This window comes from Columba livia, chromosome 2 (assembly GCF_036013475.1).
Source record: "Columba livia isolate bColLiv1 breed racing homer chromosome 2, bColLiv1.pat.W.v2, whole genome shotgun sequence".
Taxonomy (NCBI): domain Eukaryota; kingdom Metazoa; phylum Chordata; class Aves; order Columbiformes; family Columbidae; genus Columba; species Columba livia.
The window spans coordinates 134,284,680-134,293,180 of record NC_088603.1 but is presented as its reverse complement, the minus strand read 5'-3'; positions in this window follow the sequence as shown (position 1 = coordinate 134,293,180).

Here is an 8,501-nt window from a genome sequence, read left to right as displayed (position 1 = left end):
AACCAAACAAAAAAAACCCACTAACGTTCTGTTTGGATTTACTTATCAAATTTTGCTTTGTAGAGCTAAAACAGCAAAAGTAAACACATGCCTACATACCTAGCCAAAGTTCAGTCAGTAGCAGCTCTGCAGCATTGTCTCCTATCAGAAGCATAACATGTTTTGTTTCTAATAATTTTTAATGACAGCCAAATGGACAAATTACAAATTGACAAGTACCTCACCACATGTGCAGCCATCACAGGTTGCCCCCTTGGGGCTTCAATACAGATGTTGCATGTAGTTGTTAGACACTGTTAAAATGCAAACGCAAAATCATTTGAAGTACAAGATTGCTGCAAAGGAAATTAAGGTTGGTGTTGTACGTAATGCCTCACATTAGATATGATTCACACACAGTTGGCTTTATGTAGACTTATTCATCTCCAGTTAAGGGCTTGTTTTGCAAGTCGTCAGTGTAAAATTCTGTCAAAAGAAAACCAGATTTTCAGTAACCTATCGTAATTTTTAGACAGACTTTTTTCTTATTGGTTCTTATCCTGCATCCCCAGTGGATTTAAAATACTCTTCTTTGTTGAATTCCTTCCTGTTTCTGTCTCTTAGACTTACATACACGTGTTACTAAGGCATTATTTGTGAACGCTGCTGGCTGTGGACAGCTTCCATTTCATTGCAGGCTTATGAAGACCCTAGGAAAACACATCAAAAAGTAATTTTCATTTTATAACTTCTTTTCTTACTTTTAAAAAACAGCTTTTCTTTAGGAAGCAGTATTAATCAAAACCAGCTATTTTACCTCCACTTACAGCAGCAGATTGCTGAAAGGTGTGGAGTTGGCAAATATTGCATGACTCAGCCTGGTATCTCTATCATGCTCCTAAATAACAATAGATTGACCTTAAGGCACATTACAGGGCACAGTGAAAATCAGGCAGAACAATAAGAAGGAAAGAAGGAGGGGAGAAAATAGCAAATCCTTTGAAACGGGAAGCCCTTTCCCTGCCCCTCTTCCAGTTTAGCTGTGTTTGTTCAGAGGGACAGCTGAAGACCATGGCTCCCCTGTGGAGAGACCTGCGCTTTCTTCTCCCTGTGACACAAATATGGAAAGTTGGGGTTTTTTAGATAGTATTAGTGGATCTTTAAGTACACTTCTTAAAGTGGCCAAAGGACAGCATCACTTTGGAGTCAGAATGCAGATCAGATTAAACCTGTTTGTTATTACAGCCAAACTGAAGTTTGGATGACAACTCACTTTTTTTTGTCTGTTTGGTGCTGGTGGGGAGGGGCAAGGCTGGTACTGCTGACCCCAGAGAAACAGGATGATCTCTAAACAATTTCCATCCTCTAGCAAGGTCCTGTTAAAGATGGGGGATTTGCAGCTATTCTCCTTACAGCATTTGCCTTCTCAGTATTTCCCCAGGACAGTCTCTCTCTCCAAAAGAGCCTGTGACACCTGCCCAGGAGATGGAGCCAATCCCACTGCTCAAGCTCATAGTCTACAGGGGTTTCAAATTATGTTTCGCCAGGAGACTGAGGAACTAGAATTTTCTCATTAAACACTGAGTGGTGAGACCTTTGAGCATGTGGTCACATAACATGAGCACTGTGCAGTTCACCTCTCCCCACCCACATCTTCAGAAGCCCGAGAGGAATAGAAAGCTGTGGTGAAGGGGTTGTAATAATATCTACTGTCTGTCTATGGCCTCAAGCTTATTTTTGTTTATATCTTTTGCCTCTCTGTGGCCTGAAGCTCAAAGATCTTCTGAGGTCCTCTGTCTCCAAAGTCCCTGCTGGGGCAGCTCTGCTCCATTCCAACCTGCCCAAATAACACCTGTTAGATTTGAAAATCAAATCTATTTAATTTTAGCCTTAATAGTAGTAATGTAAATTATTATATTTGCTATTTAAAATATTTAAGGAGATTATATGGCTGATATTGATTAATGGTCTCTCACAAGGCTTGGGGATCTTTGAACACAGAATCTTACTCAGATTTTGATGAAGGCTGCACCTTCTTATCATGTAAACAGCACTTCAAATTCACACTTCTTTCAAGGGAAGGAGCATTACATGGTTGTGTAGCTTTTTAAAACTGGATAGATTAGATATGATTAGATATTACAGTGGCATAATACTATCCACAAACTTGTTTATTCAGCAGGAATGACACCAAGCTCAACTTCTACTTGAGTAAAGCATGACCTAAAGCCTGAGAAGTCTTAATTCTTGAGGAAGATGCTGTTGCATCTCCAGCTTTTTTAGAGGTAATCCACTCCATTTGACATAGGCCTCTTAAAATGGATGCACAGGAAGCTCTTGAAGCAAACTGTCAGTAGGAGTTAAGATAGACAAAATGCAAGAAAACATACGTATATATGTATATATGTAGTATAAACACATAGAAAAAAATGTAACTATCACAAGAACAACTGTTGAGTCAGCTGTATTTGTGCAATTAAAACAAAACAAAAGGCATTACTTTCATAGTTATTGAAGGTAATTTATTAAAAATAACTTTATTTCTAAAGAACAGCTAAATATAAAGTAAATGCAAGACTTAAGTCCTGTTTAATAAGCTCAAAAAGGTAGCAAGGCATCGCTTTACATAAGGACTTGGCTGAGATGTTCAAATGAAAAGAAACATCGGTTCAGCTCTACAGGCACTAAACTGTTTCTTCTTGTATAAATGTAAAGCACCAGTCTGACTAAAATATGATTCTGAGAGTAAGATAGTCTCATGATTTGCTCAACTTGTTCTTTTGTGTCTCCTTCTATTAGCAGAGTGAGCAATAAGACTTCACTCAGCTTTTGATTTGACACCAATGACAAGGAAAGGAGACAGAGCATGTTTGGGAGCATGAAAGCTGACTTGCAAACTTGTAGAGATGTGGAAAATTCCAAAAGCTACTATTACCATGTAGATTAACTGCTTTGAATAATCCTAAGTTTCCTCTGTAAAATGTAAAAAGGGGATCTACCCTTTCCTTAATATGAAACAACCGTTCATTAAGCAAGCCTGTAGAAAAGCATCCTTTAAGTACTATTCCAGCAGCTAACTTAATTTCATTTAGACCCCACCTAAGAATATAATGTTTTTTCCTTAAAGCTGGATGGATTAACATAGCCCTGTGTTTATGATAAAAACACAAGCATACACACACATAGTCTATGCAAGTAGCTCATGCAGTTGCAGCAAGGGACACAACTTAGCCACATGCTGGGTACCAACAGCCCATACTCACGTTGGAGACAGTGAACCACCTTTAAAAGAGGACAGACCACTTAGCTTGTACTTAGCCTTGCAGCCCCCAGTCAGCCTTATCACTCATATCAGTTAAATTCGCTTCCTTAGACTGCTAAAATGTAAGGTATTTATATGGTAGTATCTGAACTTAAGAGAGTTAAAAATGCTCATGCAATCCTACATCCATATAAATGAGTAAGATCTCAGACGATGATCTATGTGAGTGTGTAAATCTTGCTTTCTTTAGTAATATCTACAGTTCTATTGGTGACAATGGCAGTTTTCATTTAACTAAGTGCTTTACTGGACTGAAATCAAATGTAACTGCTGCTTTCCTTTAATCCCTATGTGTCGCAGGGGTGTACATCTGCCACACTATTGTGATCTCAAGTAGTGTCACAAGCCGGTTACTTGTGAAGTTTCCCAATATTTCTGTGAAAACTCATGATAATCTGATAAATCTTACGATTTTTTTTTTTTTTTAATAAAGCTACAATTAGATAACAGTAAAGGATACAACAAATTTTACATGGAAACAAATTTCTCTGTTAAGCATAGGGTAGTACAAATATAAACTCAGTTTGCTTAAATTCATTTTGAAGGACTTCTTAGTGCAACTTTAACTAAAAATGATGAGGGGATAGACATAAGTGACTTTTTGCTGGAAATTATTGTTACAGTCATGCTGAATTTAACAGATCTGTGACTTAAAGCTATTTTGAATTCTTGCTTTCATGAAATTTCCAGTTTTGCTCATCACATGTTTGACAAATATACAGAAGATAGCAGGTAAGAAAGTCTCTGCAGCTCAAGTGTTTAGCTTTCTAATGTAGGATGTGTCTATTATTCAATGAGATTTTTTCTCATCCATACAATGCACAGGTGCAACTTTAGCTGCAAAAGCTGCTTTACTGAATACAAAGGAGAAACTCAGACACATAAAAGTAGTGTATGTCTACGTGACTGGTGTTTTTACCACCAGAACTGAAGCCTTGCAAAAATTTTTAATAACAGGCTAATTACCTTGTGGAAAATATTTCAAAGAGTAGATTTTCAGAACTGACATTCAGAAGTATTACCTTACTAAATCCAGGAAAAAACAACTTTTTAACACTTTCCCAATTCCAAATCAAAAAATATGATATCATCTTATGAAACTTAATTCATATGTATATTAAAATTAGTTCTTTCATGTAAAAAGAGTAATATATAAGTCAGACCAATACCTAAAAAGCAATACTTGTGCAAAGATCTTTTAGAAAGGACTGTCAAGTGCTCCAGATTTTCTTTGGAGACCTTAAATTAGACATCAAACGTGAATTGCACCTTTCTAAAAGTTTTGAACTCTTTCACGTAATTGATTTCACAATGCTCAAATACAGTTTCAAAAACAATTACAAAAGCCCATTAACAGCGGTTACACAACAATATAGCTTCATTATGGCCTGTAAAGTATTCTTCCAAACACCCATTTGGATGCAAATCCTGTCTGTGTGTTTGAGCGCAGTGGTGTGCAGGCAACTGGGGTCATTACACCTTTGGGCACTTGGTCACTTGGATGGATCCGTGAACTCTGTGAATATTGCATATACCAGCAGTGAGGTGTGAGTTTTATGACAATAAATAAACAATTTATATTAGAGGAAATAAACATTTATTCAGGAAGTACCAATGTTTCTGTAAAAAGTATGGATCATATGGTTCCAGAAGAAGGCTGTTATTACAAAAATTGAAATTCAGCCCAAGATCTCAGAAGTGTTTCTGTACCTTGTCTTCTTGGAAAAGATCTATCTTTTTACTTGGTCATCATTCAAAAACACCTACTTAACAGTCAAAGTGGAGTTCACAGGGCAAACAAAGCTTTACAGGGAAACACGGTGTAGTCAGCAGTTTGGGGTCTTTAATGACATGCTGGATGATGCCTGAAGCTTGAACACTGTCAGTGGCAGCTACTGACATAATGGAGAAGACAGCTGGGGTGAGGGGACATATTAATACCCTTCAACTTTGGCTAGGTAAACTAGCCAAACTGACTCCCTGAAGAACCACTGAAGAGCTAGGAGCTCTTCTAAATGGGACCTACATCAGGAACTTTATTTACATTCCCTGCATCACTTTCTGGAGGAATCTCTCCATTGCTTACAGTGAATGTTTAAAGAGACCAACTAGTTAACTTGTTTATCTGAATTCAGTATCCTTTCCACCTCCGCACCACCCTCCTGAAGCAGGCACTCCTGCACCTTTTTCCCTATTGTGCAGATTAAGTGCAGCACTCAAGTTAGTGTGCGAATTGCTAATATGATCCTTAGCTCAGTACACCTTTGCCCTACAAAATTAATACTACAGAGCTTTACAGGGTGGAAAGCACTGTTTCTAAGTAGCTAGTCCCAATCATACAGATTTATAGAGTGACTCATTATCATAAGGAAGTCTCCTAAGTAAGTGTTTCCCCTCCTACATTTGCAGTTAACTTATCAATGATTAGGTAAATAGAAGTAATATCTTGGTGTGGCACCATAGTTACCATTATCTGTATAGCTTAACCACAGTGCACTGTCATACTACTTGGATGCTAGTTCATGAGCACAAAAATGATGCACAGGATTGGGAGGAGCTATAATGATTGTACAAACAATTTCCTGATAAAACAACATTGCATGACATGGAGATGAAATCCATTTAGATATTAGACAAGTTGAGATTACGCGAAACAATAGCAGTGGTACAAACACCAGGTGCTGTCTCCTGCCAGTTTCTACCTGATCTCAAAAGACAGTGATAATTCTGAGTATGGCAGAAACTCTGAGATGCTTGAAGTGATATGGCCATTCATTCAAGATCTCCAGATTATTTATTTAGCAGCACATTATTCCCTGGTTGGCATGTAAGTAGATAAAGAGCAGTAAAAGGATCAAGAGAAAGAGTACTTGGCAGTCTGGGTGAGAGGGAGGAAAAAGGTGGAAAAGCCGGATAATTAGGAAGAGCTGTAGCTATACTAATAACCAACATTTTGATGTAGTGAGCAGCAGAGAATAAAATGTCTCAGAAAAGGAGCCATCATAGCAAAATTTATATTCACAACTATTGACATTATAAGAATTCATGAAAATATTAGGTAACATAGGTTGTTTTTGGTTTACTTTGATTTTTGGGCTGGATGCTAACATTTAAATGCAGCACTGGATAAGAATCATAGGAAGCAAAGTCAAATTAGATATTGTTGGTGCAGAGACACCAGAGGAAATAACTGGGGATGCAGTTATATAAATGGCTCATCAGGTAGCAACTTACAAGGAAACATGAATAAGTTTGGAGGCAAGGACAACAGGATCTTTGTCATACTCCCTGTTGAACTTGCTGAAAACAAAGACCATGTACATTAACTTTTGCAATTTAGAGAAACATCTACCTCTTCTGGGAAACTAATGAATCCTGCAGATTTTTGTGATTTCCTGGTGTGTATTATATTTGATTTCACTTCCCCTCAGGAAGTGACTCCTCTACCTAGTTGATGGTATCGGCTCTCAGAGGGGCCTTTTGCTTCCTCTCCATGATGAAGTCTCGGAGGCCTTCATCTCTGACCTGCTGCTGGGACTCACTGGCCACCATATTCCTCAATGACAACTGATGAACTGAATTAGCTGTGACATAGCTTTGGAGACTCTTAAAGACTTTTTTTTTTAAGTTCCCAAATTAATCTACAGTAAAGTCAGAAGAATTTACTAGGCAATTTAGAAGTTGTTTGGCTATTTAGGCACCGCATGGTCAGACCAGATTATGCTGCCTTTCTCCACAGCCTGGAAAAGAAAGAAAATATGCTCAGAATCAGTACCTCCCTGCTAACATTTATTCCTCTCAGTGCATTCACTTATTTGTAATGTTGTGAATTGTGGTCAATAACTGAACCTTTTAAGAAACTACAATGGTTAATAACAGATATGTGCAGATGCAGATGGTTATCCAGGAGTATGTCAACACAGATTCATGCTTGCATTTGGTTTCAGAAACATTACCTAGCTTCATGTGCCTAGTTAAACATTTCTGTTATGCTCAGCCTCTAAACAAGAACTATGACATCATCAAATGCATCTTAAATTGCTCTTCACTAGCTCCTTGCAGATCACCAAAACTAGAAGTGATTTGTTGAGAAGCACAAGCACCTGTTTCTCACTCACTGTGATCTTAAAAGAAGCACAAGATGGGGTCCCTTCTTTATCCAAACTCCACCAATTAAATTGTCTTGGCAGCAAGCTATTCTTGCAAAACTGAGCACATCTTTTCTGATCCTGATCTTGATTGCACCAATTAGCTGACATGACAACAGATGAGCAGGTAACCATGTCTGATGGTGTTGCTTGTGGCCAACTGCCATTTTCAAAGAATATATCTTTCTTCTTTACTTTTCTGCTGACAAGGTCAAATCCAAAGGCAGTTGCAAACCTTGGTGTAGGACTTTCTTTTGCCATTAGTTTTGTTTAGACAGACACCCATCAGGGAGTTAATGATAGTGGCTATAACAAGAATTCCCAATCTCATATTAGCTATCCCTTGTTAATGTTAACATGGGGTTTCATGCTGACCCTAGTTACTCTATAAATATGAATCAGCACTCCATGCCTAAAGAGCAGGCAACATTGTTCCATAAAGACTTTCTAATTAAATACGAGGTTTCTGGAAAGCCAAGGTATCTCGGTCCATGGTAATTTCCTCTTATTCTTGACATACTTGATAAACTCAACCTTTGCTGTGAACCCTGAAATTAGAGCAAGACCAGGTACTCATTCTGTCTGTGGAGGGCTGTAGCCTCTTATTTCCTGATAAACTTGGTGGGCTCTATTGCCATTTCATCCTTTTAAGTCATCCTCATTCTAGGTGTTCATTTCTATTTCAGGCTTGAAATAATTGTATCTTGCATTTGTGAAGTACATCTAATTGAGGAGAGGACAGAATACCCAAAAGAATATATTGTAGAATAGGGATTTTCAGTCTACTGTCTGGAAATACCTGAGTTCTGTGGACTATTCCTTAGGAAGTCTTTAAAAGCAAGAAAAGAAAATTCCCATATGCTATGGCAGGTATGCGAACACTTCTGCAACTAACATCTTTGTGTGGATCCATATCTCTATCAGAAATACATAGGAGTTCACAAATCAAAAGACTTTGTAAAATATCATAATAGAAGCTAAAAAATGTGATTACTACTAGGGTTCAATCAGTAGGTTTTCTGCTCCAGTGAATAAACTCAGAGCAAAAATCT